The 20,743-nt window shown below is 41.5% G+C and overlaps 1 protein-coding gene across 1 annotated transcript in view; it reads right to left on the bottom strand.

Annotated features, from left to right (window-relative positions):
- The window catches only part of ASAP1 (ArfGAP with SH3 domain, ankyrin repeat and PH domain 1), a 139,055-nt gene extending 124,642 nt beyond the window's left edge, over positions 1-14,413 (bottom strand). The window contains exon 1 of the mRNA XM_042837700.1: positions 14,082-14,413. The gene's annotated coding sequence lies outside the window, so the exon portion shown is untranslated. The remainder of the gene's footprint in view (positions 1-14,081) is intronic.
- Between the last annotated feature and the right edge of the window lie 6,330 nt (positions 14,414-20,743).

The following is a 20,743-nucleotide window of genomic DNA, read 5'->3' as shown; positions in this document are numbered from 1 at the left end:
AAAACTGTCATTGAATTGCACTAACCAAGGCTGTGCAAATATCTCTTTAACTAGTCTGTTTTACTCTGGATATCCATGCACAGTTATCCTTACAAGAAGTCTTGAACAGGATTTTTGTAATTGCTGTAACTACCATCTGGGAAGCCAAGGGCAAGATGAGTTACACGGTCACTGCCTGGTCTGACTGCTCCAGGCAGGGAAAGCAGCTCTCAGCAAACACCACAGGAGCTCACAATGATTCAGGACGGATTTCTTCTCACAACATCTACAACTTGTCTTTCGGTCTCATATCACCTTGAGCACTGTTACCTTCCTTTTTTATGAGCAGATCGTTGCAGACCACCTGCACTGGTAGGGATTCAGGGGTGCCCCCATTCAAACTCCACTCACTTTACCAGTGATAATTCTGTGTTCCTTACAAATCACAGACCACAGTGTCTAATAGCTTAGAGCCCTGAAGACCTGACTGATACTCTGAGTCCGTATCTAACGGTTTCTGTGAACTGTCAATTGCTCAGTTATCTGTTATATAATTACACTGACGTCTTTAGACAACCCTTGTTTCTTAATCAAAATGCTGTTTGGTGCTAAAAGCTCTACTAAAGTTCATACTTACTACATCGATAATATTGATTTCTTTCAAGAAAATGTAAACTCTCAAAAATATCAGGACAGCTTTCTTGAAATAAAATAAATTTCCTGATTGCCATGAATTACACTACTTTTCTCTAATTCTTTATGAATAGTGCCTGGAATTAGCCATTCCTGTGTTTTATGGTGAATTGATGTCAAGTTGAAAGGATTGCTAATCCTCAGGTTGTTCTTTCGAGCTTTTAAGTACACTGGCAAAGTAAAAGCACTCTTCCATCCAACCTGGGATATCCATATGTTTGAACATGTACTGAGAATAATGAAAATCAACTTTTAAAATTCAAGTATCTTCTTGGGCAGTATTCTTTAACAGCTGATTAAAAAAGAATCTAGTTTTAGGAGATGTCATTGCTGTTAGAATGGAATTTCATTACCTGTCCCTGTCCAACGAGACAGTCCTCCTATGATCATGAAATGACCACAATATGATATCTGAACTGTGCAAAGGGCTACAAAAATTTGCATCAGACAACATCAATCTGGGTTAGAAATTCATACTGCAAAAGATAATAATTCCAAAGCTCAAAAGTTTTGTAATGTATCACCTCTATATGATGTTACAACACGCTGCTATACATGACCAGAGGGTTTAAATGTACTTCTTGTGTAATTTTCTGCAACCTCATTTAAAGATGGATTTTCTTTAGAACTCAGGTATATGACATAGAGATTTGTATAAGTATTTGGACTGAAGGACTCTCCAGTCCTGCCAGTCTTTTGTTATTTGTCTAAAGGCTTCAGGATAATAGTGTTGTGACTTAAATCTCCTTGGATTCACTTACAAGTGACCTTTTTTTGTCACTTCCTACGATATCCATCAGCTGCTCCTTGGACTCAGGGAAGAATTTTCATTTTGTGGAAGTAGCAGATAATCGGAATGTCTGCATCCCAGCTTCAGACCACTGGAGAACTTTCAACTGATCCTGACAAGGGCATTTTCTTATGTTTGATGACAAAGTTGCCATCCACAGTCCAAGATTTTGAGTCACTTGCAACATGCTTCTGAAGCCTGTGAGAAATTCATGACATGAGGATGTTTCCCACTTGCTATGCAAGACTGGTAGTTGTTTAATGATTAACTTCATACAAAGTTTGCAGCAAAGCAATCCTGTACCGAGAATATGGGTAATAGATATATAATATAAATTGAATGTTACATCAGAGTCCTCTTGTCACTGTCCCCATTCATTCTCAGTAGCTACTGAGGGTGGGCAGAATCAATGACTTGCTAAATGTATCTATAGGATGGAGTGATACCATATGAATCAGAAACAACTAAACCTGTGGTAGCTGTGTTAAAAATCAACTTCTCCCTGCATGAAATATCTGCTGCCTCTGAACTCTCCACATCCTCTCTATAGTGGCTTTTCTGCTCTACGGTGGGAGCTCCCAAGCAGAGCAGAGAACACAACTTGCTGCCTGTTGATTATTCAGGCACTTGTCTGATCTGGTATTGTCTGAACACTCCACAGATTTAATCAATGTATTTCCTCCTGAAATGATCACTGCTTATTCTCCTCCAGAGACAAGTCCCACACAGTCTGTGTCTGAGCCAGGAACCAGAGCCCCATGCGTTCACCTCGGTCTCAAGCACATAGCCAGGCTTTGAGCAGGATGACTCCTTCAAGCTGCTGGGTTGTTCTTCCTTCCCCTTTGGCATGTACCAAATAACACCATTTCCCACTTATGAACCCTGTGACGGTGTCACATCCTTTAGCTGGCACTGCTGCTGGTCATTCTGTCCTTCAGCTGAGTGCTGTCAAGTATAGAATTATTAAAACGTTTCTGTGGAATATCCAAAAACACAAGGCAGATGGAAACCTCAACAAGAACACAAAAATGTTCCTAAATATCCTATTATTTTCCTCCTTGTGTGTATCTGTAACTATACTGAGACATGCCCAGATCCATGAGCATGTCCTTTGAAATGTTATGTTCTCTTTGCATTGAAAAATGAGATCATCTCAAACAAAGCGACTGAACAGTCTTTAAATTTTGATCCAGACTCAGTCCATGTAAATGAGGCTCTTTACACCCACTTCAGTAAGCTCTGACTCAACTTTTAGACTTCAGAAGTGGGACATCCCTGACAAAGTGCCTTTGTCCGGGCTGTTCTCCCCAAGTTCCCTTTATAGTTACTGAAAATAGGTTGCAGCTCACCTCATGCTGGAAAAGCAGATGTTTAAAATATAGATACTAAAGGAGATATCTACAAAGGTTGGATGAATCACAGCCTAAACTGCCTCTTTCATTCTACTGACTAAAAGAGAGAGTGGGGAGCTAAGCCTAGAGGTAGACACCTATCCTGAAGGTGCTGCATGCCCCAAGCGCATTGTGGCAGGGTTTTCTTATTTCTGCTCAAGCCATACTCTGACCACATACAGGACTATAGCCCTCATCCTACATTCAAGAAGAGGTGCCAAAACAACAACAACAAAAATTAAATGATAAGCTTTTAATGGAAGCCCCCAGGAAATATTTAGCTGTAGATGTTTGTTGCAGAGGAGTTGGACTAGATGACCTTTAAGGGTCTCTCAACTCAAACGGTTCAATGATTCTGTGATAATTTTATCTGTTGGGTGTGCTACCACAAATGTTGCCATACCTGCCAGTGGCAAACTGATGAGAACTTTTAATAATCTTAGATTTCTTTTGTCTAGAAGAAATTTCATACATAAAATACAATAAAATCATACGCTGTAATATGCATTTAGATATTTTTACTGAGAGAAGAATGATGCAGCTGAAAATTAAACCTCATGTTTTTCATTTTCATTTGTATCAGTTTCCTTTCTCAGCTCAAACGATTATGCTGGTACTGTTTTTTTTAGTGACAGCATGAATTTATGCTGAGACAGAAGCAATCAAGTCACATAGCTTTCAGGAAGATAGGAAAGCATCAAGGATAGGCTCTGATAGTTAAGAATACTGAGTAACTCATGCATTACCTCTCTAAGCCTTTCCTATTACTTAATAAACCGCTTCACAGAAAAGTAAATTTGACCAATGTATTAATTAGTTTAATTGGCTGATGTATTGCTACTTTGTCAGTGGGTGACAGAGAGATGAATATTTTGTATGCACTCATGGTGCACATTTTTCTCATTGCAGAAACTGGAGATGTACATGGTGGAAAACTTGAGGTTTCTTCTGCTCTTCTGCAGCAGCAGAGCTGAGCTGCCTGCTAAGTGAATACTTGCCAAGTGCCAATGTTAAAAAAATAAAAAGAGGGGAAGATAGAGAAAGACAACTATTTCAAGGGACAACTGTCTAAATGAGCTGGAGAAACCTGGGCTGACTAAGTCCTTGATCTTGGGAGAATTCGTTTCTGAGAACTTTGATGAATATCAAAATGGCGTTAGATTCTGGATTTTAATAATGCAGCCTTTCTCTTCTTCTCCTGCCTCTAGGCAATTGTTGTTAGGTCCATTTTTTTACAAAAGCCTAAGTAGCAGAGAATAAGGCAGAGCCACTGAAGCACTGCTGCCAGGTTCCCAAGAACAGATGAGAAGGCAGATGTGCAGTACCTCCAGCACTGCACCTCCTGACTGAGCCTTTTTATCTTCCAGGTTATAAACCTGCTTCACTTTTGGGTCAGCATACGATATTAATTAACTGCAGAAAAAGTTTTGATATCTTGAACGCAGTCAGTGACTTACACAGCTTTGATTTCCTTCCTCCATTATATTCATGAACTGAGTCTGGATCTTGACAAAAGAACAGACATCTCTAATTAAAAAAAGCCACCAACACGAACTGGAAGATTCAATTCCAGTTCCTGGCTTAGAGTTTTAAGTCTGCCCCTTCAGTGAACTGTGTTAGAAGCATAAATATTTTGTTGCTCAGGATTAGAGTCGAACAAATCTGGGACTGAAATACCAAGCCAAATGTTAGCTTGGAGCCAAAGGAAGGCTGGACACTTGAAAGCAGATTCTCAGAGAAAGCCCATTGAAAAGCCACCTGAGCTACCAGTGACCATGAGTGGCACAACTGGGTTTTGACTGCAGACTTAGCAATCCAGGGCGCTCTGTCTTTGTGGCAGAGCCGTACTCATGAACCTGCCCTTGCATGGAGGAACCAAAGCAAGCCTCTAACATCTTATAAATATCTAATGTTGTCTATCATACACTAACAGATAATGAAATTGTGGAGGAACTGAATTCTGTTTCTGCTATGCTTGATCAAGACCAGGCCGCTAAGAGCACTTCTACTGGTCTAGAAATTGTTAGTAGTTCTGAAGCAATCAAGCTAAATCTTCCTTTGCAAAAAACAAAAACCAAAGAGCATTGTGAATCTCAGATTTTTTCTGGGGAACATCTGAATCAATTTAATTCAGTAACTCACATTTCAGTCATTAATCCCCAGCCATTTTTTTTTTTTTTTTTAAATTTTATTGTGATTATGATTTACTGCAAAGCTCTATGTTCATCATTTTTTCAAGAAGTAGTTGCTCAGATCCTCAAGCAACTCTTTCTCTTGATTGGGAAAATACTACAGAGATATAAGTCTATTATTCTTCTGAGAGAACTCTTCCCCAGTTAAAAATAGTGTCTGTGAGGGAAATTATGATCTTGTTAATAGCTTCTGCTTCTGAGAAAGACTACATTAACAGCATAAATTAGGCTAAGTCTCTTTATATCTACTAGATCTATTGTTTGCTGCAACACCAGCACAGTAACAAATATTAAAAATTAATGTTGAACATATATCCTGGGAAGGCTTAAAAATGTTGAAATTCCACATACGTATCTTCTGATTGTTGAAAGAACCTGATCTGCCTAGTGCATTCAAGAATGATCCTATTTCCTCCTCAGGAAGAAATCCCAACAAATATCTTATTTGTTTTTGACACACACAGGAAAGGACAAAACAGAAACACATTTTCTCGTGATAACTGCTGTCAAAATCTGAGGGTGTTGCCAAGGTTCACAGAGATGCTGCCTGGTCACTGTCATCCTCCTTTCTTCTGCCTGTAGGAATCAGACCAAAACCCCTGAAGTTTGCATCTGGAGTGGGAGATGGGTGAGGCTCCACAGTTCTGGTTTTCGTGACCAGCTCTCATCTCCTGCTAAATCTAGTCAACTAAGTTGCAGATAGCCAGAGGTGCTAAGGAGTAAAAACACTTAAGTGTGCCTTCTGGGGCTTTCTGTTGCTTTTCTTTCTAAGTTCACATTCTGGAGGGATCCAAGGGTCTCCAAGGCACAAATTCACTTATCTTCAGTGATCTGGCCCAGCTGATGAATTTAGGAAGGATTTGGATTACAAAAACAAATGTTCTGCAGTTCAAGACTGAGCTATATTGTTCTGCGCTGGGAAACTCAAGAGGAAGTGCCCTTGTCTGCTGAAATCCTAATTGCTGAGCTAAAATACTTGACCTCACTTTCAAAAGAACTTTGAAATAATTTATTCAGGACTTTGTATGATCTGAGGCTCTGAATTTTAGGCAACAAGCTTCTGAAAGTTACTGATTTAAGCTTTTATCTACAAAGGAAAGTCTTATGGTGCCACTTGCCTAAACAAAATGTGTCCACTCCAGGCAGCCAGCACAGGTAAGCACAGTGATTCAATCCCATGGAAGTTCTCTCTTTTTCCCTTTTTATTTCTTTCATAGAGGTGGCATTTTTCTTGGGGAGGAGGTAGTCAGGGGTCACAGACTGTATTTTTCCATTTGCCTGTTGTTACAAAATATGTAGGAGCACTCAGGTTCTCTGTTCCTCCATCAGAATTGACTGAAAGGTCTCAAAGTCACAGAAGGGCGCATACACATGTGGTGCAGTTGCCCCAACCCTGTGAGCAGAGACTAGACTACAAATGCTACAGATTTCTAATTAACACATGATTTCTCATTAACACATGATTTAAACTCCATTTCAACATTTTCTGTGATTTAAGTTCCTTTTCTTTTTTTCTTTTTTTTTCCTCAGAACATCAGGGACAACAAGAAGATTCTCTTCTTCTAAATGAGAATTTGTACATCATCCAGCATCACTCAAGTCTAAGACTTGTCTAAGACTTCCTGTTTTAGCCATGGGTTGGGGTTATGCCCCCTAATGAACAGATCTATCATTGGCATTAGTCTGTAAACTCAGCTCTCTTACTCAAGCTGCAGAGATTGACCAACTTTGCTTGGGAAGCCCCAGTGTGACTCACGGCATGAGCCTATTGCATAACCCAGCCCTGAGAAGGAGTTGCTTAGGACTTAGGGCTTCTTCTGTCTTTTTGGGAAAGGAATCACATTTAAAATGGTGAAAAGCAGCCTTAGAAATGATCCATGAAGCAGGGAGGGATTTGGCTGAAGAACATTCTCACAGCCAGGCTGTTCTTTGCACTTGAAGGTATAAAAAGGATTGAAGCACAAGAGTTTACGATCATATGCATACATGCATCTACTACCTCATAGAGGTAACAGTATAATTACTATTCTAAGCTTCCCAGGAACTCTGGGAAGAAAAAGATAAATCCGAGCAACCAGGTGATTTCTCTAGCCCAGACCAGGAGCCAGGTAGGTTGTCATGTGGCTCCTGGACACAGGAGCAAACATGACTTGCAGTCGCCTACTAATCCTTAGTCCTTCCCTTTAAGTCTGATATTCTCAATGGTAAGGAAATTAGATCTGTCTGAGTCCAATTCCAGCTACAGATGATCCTGTGCAACAAGTAGATTCAACACATGAACATGTGGCTCCTCCACAACTTCATCAATACAGAAAGCAAGAAGATCAAGTAGAAATGACCCATGAGATCTAGGGCTTTGGCTGACACCATTGATCAAATCTGGATTCAGATTATGACATTAATCCAAAACAAGTGTAAGATCAAAATTCTGCCTTGGTGGCTGATAATTTTAAGACTGTACATTCTATATATAATTATAGTACCTATGAGTCTTAATGAAGATTTTCTTTATTCATGAATATAGAAAACTTCTGAACTGTAGGAATTTCTGATCCTAGCAAGTTTTACTAAGTACTCAGCTACTAATTATGAACAGCAATAAAAGGACACCTGCTGAAATAATTATTAAAGGATGTGCAACTATAACCTGCCACTGATCAGATGGATGGAGGCAGTATCCTACACCAGCAGAGATTGCAGTATTCCACATTTTATGGGAAATGTACCATTAGGTAAATGATTATATCAGTAAGTATGCTAATTTGTGTGACTATTAAACAACTTGGATTGGAAAGCAGAAGGAAAGCAGCAATATAGTTACACTCTAAATTAGAGAAAATAAATCTATGCACTCCATGGTGCTGGCATAGATCTTATTTACTCACAAATAAATCTGGAATATTTCCACAAAACTTGCTTTGTAATAGTACTATAAATCGGGCAGGAGATAAAGATTGGACCCTGACTGTTAGTAGTGATTTAACAGCTGTAAATTCAAGACAAAATTTCTTCCATGAATGTGTCTAATTGCATGTTGAACTCAAACAAGTTTTTTCATGGATGCTAAAAATGTCTGTGAGTTTAAGGGAAAAATAACACAAATCCATGTTGCCAGTGTCGATCCAGGATAAGTACAGTGCAAGTACAATCTCTGACTCCAGAAGTCCTTCAGACAAGGTTCTGGGAAAATGGGATTGTCATCTGGGGAAATATCACCGCATATAGTCCTGCTTAGCTCTTGCTTTGTAGGCGTAAGTTTTTATCTACTACTGGGACAGAGTCCTGAAGCATTGGCTTGGGCAGTTTTATGTTCTGATATGGAACGATAGTATGATGCTAAGTCCTTGGTGTTATACTGAATCTTGATAACATAAGACTTGTCCCAGTGCCTCTGCCTGGCACTTCTGGCCAGAACAAAATTGATTTCTACACATTTGGCCAAGTGCATTAAAAACAGCATGCAGCTGCAACAGCCTTGGCAGGAGACACCTTCCTCTTTCTGACCCAGCAGTGCTGAGGAGCACCTCAGCTGTGTGGCTCTCATTTCTCACGTACTTGCTCCCTTCTGGCTACAAGGATGAATGAGAAGAGAGTGGGCTGTGGTTTGACCGCTAACAGCTGACTTCTTTTTTTCCCCAGAGTGGTAAATATGAATGGCAAAGAGCATGCAGTTGTAGGCTCTCTCAGGACCCTGGGGACGCAGTTTGGCTTCCAGATGCAGTCTCACCCCACCCTCATGCCACAAAGCCACTGCTCCAGTCAGTGTAACAGGCTAGCCCTTTTTTTGCCCTTTCTCCAAAGCAGACTGAATAAACAGCTTGAATTGAAATGCTATTTTCCTTCTTAAGTTAAGGGTGATTCTGGTGATGGTACAAATGTGTTATTTTTACCTGCTGAATTACAAATGAGGCTTGCAGTTAGGTGAAGATTAGTTGCACTACATTATTTGCACAGGTATCACTTAGAAACATGCATGTTTGTATTCAAAGAGAGGTCCTCCTTTATATAGAATTATATGATGGCTTAGGTTGGATGGGATCTCAAAGATCATCTCGTCCCAGCCCGCTGCCTTTGGCAGAGTTGCCACCCACCCAGGCTGCCCAGGGCCCCACCTGGCCTTGAAAATCTCCAGAGATGGGACATCCACAGCTTCTCTGGGCAGCCTGTGCCTCACCACCCTAACCGTAGACTGGGGGTACAAAGAAAATGAGTGGAAATTAAAAGCCCATGAACTTTAGGGAGCTACAAAACACTCACAGAGTGTCTCACAGAGATCTCTGGTGTTGGAAGTGCAGCAATTTCAAGTTGTATTGGTTTCTTTAAGCACCAAATCTTTTAAGACTGGCTGTTACTCCCAAGTCTGTGCTGTGGCACCATGCAGACGTAGGGCCACTTTCCACTACACACTCAACTGCTCCCATTTGCTCTGTGCAAATCCTTCCTCCAGCACTTCCTCTCTGCCCAACGGATTCAGGTTTTGTGAGACAGAGCTCCACTGGGGCATTTTCCACCCCAACCTACACCATGCCCCTTATTGCCCCTCAGCAGTGCCACCTTGCTTATCGTTCAGCCCTGCTCTTCTCTTGGAGATCACCCAATGCTCCTAAGAGTGCTCTGCTTCACCTCAAGGCTCACAACTTGTTTGTTATTTTTTTATCCGGCTTTATATGTGAAAGCTGAGGGTTGAAATGCTGTCTCCTTGGTTGACACCTCTTTTCTCTGCCTCATGTGTCCTGCTGGGTGCTTTGCCCAGCACACTGTTGAAGACATCTGCCCAGTGCTGCCATGTAGTGACAGCAGGGAGGCTTGAAGACGTACGAGTATTGTTTTGTTTTCCTCCTTGTGCTGCGGGCTGTACAGGACTTCCTGCTGCAGCCCCCCACTCTCTCTACTGCCACTGCAGTTTTTCAGAGTTAGCCACATGCTTTGAATTGTTCTGTGGTTAACCACTGAGAACAACCCCCCACACAACTACCTACAGATTGACTTGCTTGAACCAGGGTGGTAGCAAAGGGGATAGAAGAGGAGGTGGGGGAGGCTTCCCCTTTTCATTTTTGATGAGAATAAAATCAAGCTTTTTCTGACTTCTCCAAGCTGCTCACAGCCACTGTGTTGGGGTGCGTGCTGCTTGTTGGCATTTTCCCTTTTGTTCGCATTTCCTGCTGATGAGAAGAGACTTGTTTGACAGCCCTGGCCCCGAACACTGGGGGTTGCATCGTCAATTTGGTGTAAATCATCCTGCCTGGTGAATGGTAACAGAAAATACGACCTCCTCCCAGTTCATGCTGTGCGAACCCAAAGCTGGGGGAAGACTTCTGCACTTTGACATTGCCCTATCCCATATCCCTTAACTCTTATAAAAGTTGAATACTTTTCTGCTGACTCACAGAGGCAGATGGGTTTTGTTAACTCCAGCCTTGAGATAGGGGAGGATGTGGGGAAAACATCGCTGTGTCTCAGGGAAAGCTCAGCCAGGCTTTGTAGTTTAGGGGAACCAAGCAAAGAGTTTTGGTATGGTATGCAGTCCAGGCTGAGCCCTGCTGCTCCCCATCTTCACACTAATTAGTGCCTGGATAAGGAGACAAAGAGTGCTTCCCTCTTCACCTGGTACCCTCTATATTACTGCAACCCAAAGCCCAACTTTAAAGCCAAGGGCAAGGGGAAAACAAATACTCCAAGCAAGCCTATATCTCTAAAATTCTTGGCAATTCCGTTGTCTCTACTTAGGTTTTCTTGATTTATAGAATTATTTAATGAAAGTGCTCTCTGCTTGTATTTCCTCATATTTTTGAGGACTATGAAGCCACTGAAGGAATTGTCTTACAAACTAAGTCCCATATTGAGACAGCTTTCAAATGTGATTGGCATATCTGTTCCATGTAGTACTTATGAGAGCAGACTCAAATGTAAATGCAGATAATTATTTCACCATGTGCCTTCAAGATCCTCCACAGCGGCCTTTCGGCATATAAAGGAGGCTATAAGAAAGAAGGGGGCAGACTCTTTAGCAGGGTCTGCTGTGGCAGAACAGGGGAAGTGGTTTCAAACTAAAAGAGAAGAGGGTTATAAGGAAGAAGTTTTTTTACAAAAAGGGTGGTGAGGCACTGGAGCAAGTTGTCCATAGAGGCGGATGCCCCACAGTTGGAGACACTCAAGGTCAGGCAGTATGGGGCTCTGAGCAACCTGATCGACCTGTAGGTGTCTCTGTTCATAGCAGGGGGGTTGGACTAGATGACCTTTAAGGGTCCCTTCCAATTCAAACGATTCTGTGATTCTATGATAAAGTTTATTTTTGTTTATAATGGCTGATTAAACACCCTACAAAGTGTCTAGAAGAGGTTTGAAGAAACAATCCAATAGTGATCTACTTGCTGTACTCGCTCAGATAAAAGACAAAATTGTATTCTTTGCTTTTTCCAGAAAATAACATGAAAAGAAGGAGTTAGAACCTCACAGTGTGCAGAACAATTTCAGGGAAAGAGGCTTAGTTCCTCTGGTCCATTTATCTCTGAGCAAAGAAACATCACTACATGCATGAAGTTAGCTGTGCAGGACTCTTTTCCTGTCATAACTGTTTATTTGCACATGCCAACAACAGTATGAAAGGCAGAAGGGCCAGCAGTTGTGATGATGAGTGTGTTGGACATTTGGAGGAAAGGTGCATCAGTTGAACTTCCTCAGTGATGCAGAAAAGGGAAGAAGAATGAGAGAAAGAAAAAACAGGACATATCTAATCTTAGAAAGTTTAATGGTGTGGTTGGTTATCAAAAAGTAGCTATTAATCTATTTATCTATTGGCAACTGGACAGATAAATATTCATGTCCAGGCAGACCTCATCCTACTGAAGGTATGGGAGTGAATGGCAGCAGAAACACAGAAAGAGCTGCTGGGGAACACTGGCACAGGAATCTGGGGGCATGGAGAGCTGAGGTGGGAATACTGCATTTAGATGGTTCAAACTAATGTGATAATCATTTATCAGAGAACAATTTAATGCTTGGTACAGATATGTAAAGAGGTTCAAAAGATCCCATAGTCTAAATCTAAGTGAGACTTAAACCTTTGTAAGGGCTATTAGGCAAAAAAAAAAAAAAAAAAAAAAAAAAAACTGAGGGGAAGGAGGAAAGAGAATTCACATATATAAAAAGAAACCTGCACACAATGAGCTGAAGGTTGTGCTTCTGCACTTCCTGGTCTGGGCGTGAGCAGAAGAGGAAATACCAAAATACCACCAGAAAAACTGTTCCCACAGCATTTCCAACCTGACTTAAACCAGAAAGCTCTGACTGTCCTGCAAAAAGGAGGGAAAAAACAATTGAGCCAATTCCAAGGCTCATCACTCAGTGAACCACATTTCCACACCTAGAGTTGGGAAGACCTACAGAAGTCTTTACATTTCCCCTTCTGTCCACATCAGTGCACTGTTTTCTGCACTTAACTGACGTTTAATGATGCTTTGACTGTTACGCCATCTTTGAGACATGCTCTAGCCACTTCAGTTGCAGCCTTGGGCAGGCAGGGCACTAGGTCTAGTCTAACTCAGGTAAAGAGTTCATTGCCCTGCCGCTCATTTTGGAGGCACACAGAGTGTGCCCACCTATGTACACAGCAGGAACCAACATTTCAATGCATAAAAAACCATCAGTTTCAGTGTTGCTCCATGTTAATAACTAAATTCCTGAAGGCTTGCAGGTAAAAAAAAGGCAAGGATTTGGCCAGACTGGTCTCATACAAACCTTCAGCAAATTCTGAAGAAAATCCTAAAAAAGAGCAGCAAGACCACATTCAAAGGATTGTGCAGAAATCTGCAACACCAGATAATTATTAAGTTTAAAACTTCAAAATTGGAAGCTTTGGAAAAAAATTAGGAAAATGGTTCCTTTTCTTTGTTGGTATGAAAAAGTAAGGTATTCTCTCCCGTTAAATAAAAAAAAAATAAGTATTAAAGTCTTTTGAGTATGCATAGATGCAGTATATTATATGCTACAGATCAGGACATTTTCAGTAGTCTAGTGAAAATCAGAACTAAAATAAAGGCTGTTTTCCCTATAGGTGTTTCTGAGTATACAAGCAATTTCTGAATCGAGTTTTTCCCTGAAATTAGAGAACCAAATCCCTGGATCAGGTCCAAGGAGCAGCTCAGGAATATGTAGTGGAAGCATGGCCTCCTGCTAAGGGACACAAGAAAAGCTGCAGCAGTGATGATGCTTTATCTTCCACATCATCCTGCCACAATGCTTCCAGGAGTGCTGGCAACGTAATCTGCTCCAAAGAGGTCTGAAAAGAAGAATCTTCTTCCTTTTCAATGCTGATTCACTGATGTTGAGACCAGACAAACCATTGTGCTCATGGCCATGGTTTAACAGAGAACACCTCAGGCTAGCAGTAATGCTGCCAGGGGCTCTCACATTTGAAAATGAAGTTAAAACCTCAGTTAAGCCCAGTGTTTGAATGCAACTTTCCAGCTAGGGCAGCACAGCACTCAGCATTTTCCCTCCTACAGCAAAAGCCCCTTTCTGGCCTCCCGGCACACTGCTGCATGAAATACATTTCCAGCAAACTTAGTTAAGAGACAATGGGATGAATAGTTGTAACGTGAGTTTTCTGTAAAATTTAAAAGTAGATCAAGAATAAAACATGAAATACCAAGAAAGCACACAATACCACTCGTAAAATTCTCTTTAAGATGATTTTTACAGAGGTTGAGAAGTTGCAGTTTACTACATGTGGTCCTAATGCTGCAATACTTTTCTTATGGAGCTCTTCCTAAAGTCACTGAGGTTTTCTATGTGAGTAAAAGTTACTTACATGGGTAAGGACTCACAAAATCTGGCCTGATATGTAAAGGCTTACCTAGCTGTTATCTAGGCTGTAGAGCAACGTGCATTTTAGGAACGAAAAATGGACTTCGGTGATTCCTTTTGAAAAAGTTTTCCCTTCAGCTTCACCCATTTACTTTTTGCAGCTCTGCAGCCCCGCTCAGCCTTTGTCCTGCACGGCACCCAGCACCCTCCCAGCCCACGCCTGCGACTCACCGGGATGTGTGCAGGCTGAATTCCCATGCCAGATGTGCTCCTCAGACCTAAGGCCATTATTCCATCTCAGACTAAAAAATATTCTCCCGTGCTTTTCTGGAAAAGACCATGTTTCTTCGGGTTTTATTTCCACGAAAAAGAAATAGATGAAATAAAATAAAAGTCCAAAGTAAAAAACGACAAAGAAACAGAGAGGAAATCCAGTGCACGGTGAGCCCAGAGTTCTGCAGGCTAAGGGTGTTGCTCTGCATCCATAAATGTCCTGACCGGTGTGCAGACACAGGCACTACAACTGGAAAGAGAGCAGGAAGGAAAGCCAACCATGTGAGCAAAGTGAAAAAAAAAAAAAATGGAAGTTTTTTTCTAACAAAAAAAAAAAAAGAGAGAGAGAAAAGGGTCTGCTCGGTGGACAGCACTTGGGCTGATAGCAGGGATTTCAGGAAATCCAAACACTCAGACAGGAAATCTGAACACTGGATAAACACGCCATAATCTCCACAGATACAGCTAACGTGCTGCCTCTCCAGTTAACCCTTCGGCTGCCCGTGGCAGGCTGCAGTCCTGGCTGCAGTGCCTGGAAACACTGAGCTGCCCCAGGAGCTCCCAGCCCTCCCCTCGCTGCCTCCAGCCTCACATCCTGGTGGGGATAGTTTCCTTTCTTTATTCCTACGTAGTGATTTTTAGGTAGGGTTTCTTCCTCTGGGGGTGATGTTGCACTCAGGGTGCACACACACATTTGTGTGCTGTCAACCTGAGACTCCTGAACCGGTTTTACTTCTCCCTCTGCTTTCTCCCTCTCTCTTTGGCTGTAACAGAAGATTGATGTGCCTGTCTGGGGGACACTGGAGGGTCCCAGTGATGATTTACTGTAGGGCTGGTGCAGGGGAGGGAAGAGCACCCCCAAAATTAGGGAGGTCTTAAAGGAGGAGGGGAGTTTGAAAACTCTCATGTTGTCAAGGAATTTAGGATCAAACTCTGCAGTCCTTAGGAAAATTAAGATGAAAAATGTTCTGTTGCTTGTTTCTGGATTATGGATTTGGATCTTTGTGTCTTCTGGTTCACTCTGTAACACTGAGAACATCACTTTTTTTTCCTTTTAGTCTTTTTACCTGCTTTATTTATTTACATAATCTACCTTGGTTAAACTACGAATGTAAAACTCTATCAGCTACAACAATAAGAGAAAGCAATAGCACTTCCTATCAAAATAGAATAATAGAATCATTAAGATTGGAAAATACCGTTAAGATTATCTAGTCCAACTGTCAGCCCATTCCCACCGTGCCCACTCACCCATGTCCCTCAGTGCCACATCCACAAATTTCTTGAGTGCCTCCCTGTGTAAATCAGTGACCTAAAGATAGATAGATGTAGAAATGACCATTCATTCCCACATATGTAATTCATAAAATAAAATTTACACGAGAGTTGTCCCGTTGAAGTCCATAGGGATTTCAAAACCCAAAACAAAGCTCTGAGTGTTTGCAGGATGAGGATTTCACAGGCATTGGTTACGGTGTTCCCTGAAAGTGTTCAAGTTTGGAAATCCCACCTGCTCTGCTGAGATAGGTTATACATGGTCCAGGTGATACTGTGGGGAACCTGGCAGTGAAACTGGGGTGGAAACAGGATTTCGAGACATCTTTGCCTCCTGTATCCTCTGGTCACCAGCCCAGTTCTGAGTCAGGACACGACATCCGGGACAGATCCTCTCATTCCTAGTTGTTCTTCCACTATTTTCTAGGATGTGTGAGGCTGCTGGTGGAGGTCAACCCCAGCAAACTTTGTTGAAGTGCAGGCGGCAGCATCTGTGCACAGGGCTGGTAGAAGAACAAAGGTTTTGCTTCGCAGGCATGAAGTCATTCCCTTTGCCTATCATATGATACATGAAACAAGTACCAAATGGTTGCTTGATGATGTCAGGAGGGAATTGCTGGAAAAACGGAAAAATTAAAATCTTGGGGAAGTTGTTTTTTCCCCCCCCTTTTTTTTCCACATATTTTGCCAGTGAGCTATTTCAGTTATTCACTTATTTCCATAGAAGTTCTTCTGCTGTCACTTCTTTTCACCTTTCCTATTGTAATCACCTTTTATTGCCACTCTTTCCAGTAGCAAAAGGAAAATAAAAACAGAGGAAAAGAACAAAGCATTGCCTTTGTTTTCAATTTAACTGGAAAAAAAAAGAAAGGAGAAAATAGTTATAAAGCCTCAAAATATATATTTTAAGAAATTGCCTTTTTAAGTTGAAGAGACTTTTCATTTGAAAACATTCAAGCAGTACTAGGGGAAAAAAAAAAAAAAAAAAGAGCTGAGGGAAGTGGGATATAATTTATTACCACTAACATCTGCTGTAAATCAGTTAAAGGTAGGCAAACATTCCCTGCCAGGACACAGTTAGGTCAAGGTGAGAGGGATAAAGCAGTAATTAAAAGCCCAGCGTCCTCCAGCTACCTTCAGTGAGCTGTGAGCAGAAGAGCAAGTGCTTGCTGCAAAACTGGCTTTTGTCTTGAAAAATTTCCAAGTGGGAAAAAAATTCTTTGTTATGTTCAATGGGCATCTATCAGTTTATTAAAAGGTTCCAACAGCTTTCGTGCAGAACCACAAAAAGTGGTTACAATTTTGCTTTCCTAGTAGAGAAAAGGTTGACAAAAGGTTGTGCTTACTGTGAAAAGTATCATTTGGTGACAAATGCCTCTTGAAAAGCTTCATTGTAAGGTATTGTACCTTAGTGAAAAGGAGAAAAGGGATGTGGTAGGTAGAATAGCAAAACTAAAACAAACAAACAAAAAAAAGAAACCTGAAACAAACTGTACAGAAATATTTGGCAGAAGCAGAGTAGAGAGAAAACTTCAAACTCAGGCCAGCAGTTATCGAAACTAAAAAAGTGGATGGGGATTCCGGAGAGGGCGCAGCAGCTGCAAGATCTCCACTATCACCAGAGAAAAAAGGCAGTGGCTTTACCTAATGCAGATGCGGAGATGCTTGCTCTTAAACTAAAAAAACCTCCCTTAATGCATCCACAGGAAGCAGCTGAGCTTCCTGCTCCCTGGTTGTGTTTCCCTGGGCTATAACTTTCTGTAGACCAACAGCAGAGAGTGAAATTCTCACTGTTTCAACAAAGAACTCTACAGCTACCGAATTAAGACAAATCAGTTCATTAAGGATTAAAAGGGTTTAGCGATGTATATGAAAGATAAAGGACAGGAAATTATAACTGACATTATGAGCAGAATGATTGTGGATGAGTTATCATTAACCTGCAAAGCCCCAAGCTCTGTTATTTTTCGTATTTCAACCACAAACCTTATCATTATAAGGAGTTGTGAAATTGTAGAAACAAAGATCGGTTATTTAACTTCTACCACCCAACTAATTGGATTTGGAGAAGACTTCAGCAAAACAATGAAAACATTTGGAGAAAAAAAAGCTTCACCCTTCCATCACGTAGCAGCTTTATACCCTTGAAAAAATGACTTCATATATTTGCATGAAACTAATTGACTTTTCCTTTTGAGTGGGGACTTTCCCTGTGCACTCAGAAATACCACATCTTTTGATAGCTATCAGAAACTGTCAGAGAAATACTGCAGCACAATTGCACTGACATCCATATTCACACTCTATCTGTATTTCATAGAATCACAGAATGGCCTGGGTTGGAAGGGACCTCGAGGATCATGAATCTCCAACCCCTGCCACATGCAGGGCCACCAACCTCCCCATTTAATACTAGACCAGGCTGCCCAGGGCCCCATCCAACCTGGCCTTGAACACCTCCAGGGACGGGGCATCCACAACCTCTGTGGGCAGCCTGTTCCAGCACCTCACCACTCTCTGGGTAAAGAATTTCCCCCTGATGTGCAACCTAAATCTCCCCTCCCTCAACTTAAAACCATTTCCCCCTGTCCTGCAGTTATCTATCCTTTCAAAGAGTTGATTCCTCTCCCCTCTGTAGGCTCCCTTCAGGTATTGAAAGGCTGCAATGAGGTCACCCCGCAGCTTTCTTTTCTACATGCTGAACAAGCCCAGCTCCCTCAGCCTGTCCTCACAGGGGAGGTGCTCCAGTCCTCTGATCATCTTTGTGTCTCTCCTCTGGACCCTCTCCAACAGCTCTTTGTCTTTCTTGTACTGGGGGCTCCAGGAGGATTTACAACAACATACTTGTCTTAGCAAACATTAGAACAAATTGTTAGAAAATGCTAACCAAAAGGATTTCACTAATACTGATACAGCTTCCCATAATCTATAAACATTGTTTTTCTCACAAAACTTCAGTAATTAGCTAGTTTAGAGACTATTGGCCTTTTGATTGAGCTGTTGTTCAATTTGAATGTTTGCTTGGAGATCCCTGCCCATTTCATTACGGTCTGCTCCTTCCTAAACAAGCAGTCAAGGAGGTTTACTCCTGAGAACTGCATCCCTGCTGGCATTCCTGCACCCACCAAGGCACTGTGCCCCTTCATCCAGCAGCAAGCCACGTGCTCTTACATTAAACAACAGACATTGCTGTTTTCCCCACTGTTCATTCCGTGAAATATAGCAGAAGCTGTGTTGCAACAGGTTTAACAACGTTTACTGGGGGCACATTTATTAAGCAACACCTCTTGACGTTAGGAGAAGGTCCAGGAATTAGAAACTGCCTTGGCAAGAAGCACTTGACCCATGGTGGTTACCATATGCTGTACCAATGCATGAAGGCTGTGTGCACTTCATTCTCAGTTGTTCTTTATTTTTTTAATAGTTTTCTTTCTCATAGGAAAAAAAGAAGGTCATTTTTTTTTTCCTTTTCCTTTTCATTCTTACTTCTTTGCTATAATGACAAAAAAGGGAGAATTTTTTCACAGTCTGTGTCTTCTACCCTGTTTATGTTTTTCCAAAGTGACAAAGGGGATACTGAAGCCAAATTCACAAATACCCACACCTCTTTTTAATCCATTCTGCTCAGAATAGAATATAATCAACAAAAGGTACTAAGGAAAACAGCTTTCACTAAATATATTCTCATTTTGTGAGCATGGCTGCTGGTTCCATCGTTTATGTGGAAATTCCAGATCATACTGAGATACTATCTGAATCATACACCACACATACCAGTAGCGATTAAACGCTGCTGTATGAGTAAAAAGCTGATATCTGAATTTTTGAGTGTCACTCTGCATTGTTCTCTATAGGTCTCCAGGCTGGCAGCTGTGCTGAAAGGGCCACGTTAGGATATTTGGGATGCCATGAGCATTTCATCAGGCTTGAGTTGCTCTCACTTTGCCTCCAATGCCTTCCTGAGCTTCATTTCTAAAAACTGCTGAAAAAGATGGCTCCTCAGTATGTTGTCATTGATTTGTGGCAGGAAATTTCTAGAATCACAGAATACTTAGAGTTGGCAGGGACTCTTAAAGGCCATCTAGTCCAACGCCTCTGCAGTGAAGAGGGACGTGCTCAGCTGGAGAATGTTGCTCAGTGCACCATCCAGCATGACCTTTAATGTCTCCAGAGATGAAGCATCCACCACCTCTCTAGGTAACCTTTTGCAGTGCCTCACCACACTCACTGCAAATGATTTTTTTCTTATATCCATAAAAATGACAAACGCGTCATGTGAACTTGTGAATAAACTATGACAAAGCCCCAGATGATCACAGGACTTGTTTAGCAATTAGAGAATTCTTCTAGAGAAATATAAATTTATCATGATCTGAGCCTTTGGAAGTCATGTGAGCAATCAATCATATTTTTTTTAGGAATGGAGAGGAGAGGCACATGAAATTAGTGCTAAAAATACTTGTAGATCTCTTGTTATCACGAGCTGTACATTTGAAAGTATGGATGGGTGCCATGAGGCTCGTCATAAAGATGTGAGAGTCAACACTTCTATAAACAGTACAAATTTCACATGCTACAAACACTGCGTATCTGTATACGGCACAGACTGGGTATAAGACTATTAACCTAGTGAACGTCAGTAGGATCTGGGAAAGGAAAGGCCACAGGAAAATAAATGTATTTCCAATTATAGCTTTTATTTGGAAATAGTTGATGACCATCATTACTGTTATGGAAGGACTGCACCCTTTCCCCGAAGGAGGAGCATGTTCTATAGATGTCTCATTTCCCTGCTTAGCCCCATTGCTTCACTCTTCTGGCTGGTCATGTGTTCTTAAAAGAGATGCCTTCAGGTCTGCAGGAGGCAGTGGCTGCCCTCATCTCACTCTCTTGCCCACTGCGGATGTCTGCTGGCTGGACTGTACATCCTGGCTCATTTTGAAACACATACCTCTGTCTCATCTGTACTCTGATACTCTGCAGCAATTTCAAACACTGATGTTTGTACTATACTGGCTGCACGTCTGTTTTAGGGCTATATAGCACATGTGTGGAGGAGGGCTATACAATATCATGCATGAAGTCTCCTTCTGGCTGCTTTACATCCCATTCTGCAATCTGCTGTGTTAACATGTTTTCTGCTGAGCAAGAAAATGTTGACTCTTTTTGAGGTAAATATCTTCCTTTTCTACCTTCTTTTTTTTTTTTTTTCTTTTTTCTTTTTTTTTTTTTTCAGCACACACTACCCCACTGGCTTTATGCTTCAGAAGGAGGATCCTATATCCCAGGTGCTCAAGCAATCATGCAGTAGTGTTCATGCAGTGCTTCTCATACAAATTAGAACA

This window comes from Centrocercus urophasianus, unplaced genomic scaffold (assembly GCF_019232065.1).
Source record: "Centrocercus urophasianus isolate 14NV4802_14NV808 unplaced genomic scaffold, USGS_Curo_1.0 seq_11, whole genome shotgun sequence".
NCBI lineage: Eukaryota > Metazoa > Chordata > Aves > Galliformes > Phasianidae > Centrocercus > Centrocercus urophasianus.
The sequence above is the reverse complement of the archived record's forward strand: the minus strand, read 5'-3'. Positions and strand labels throughout refer to the sequence as shown.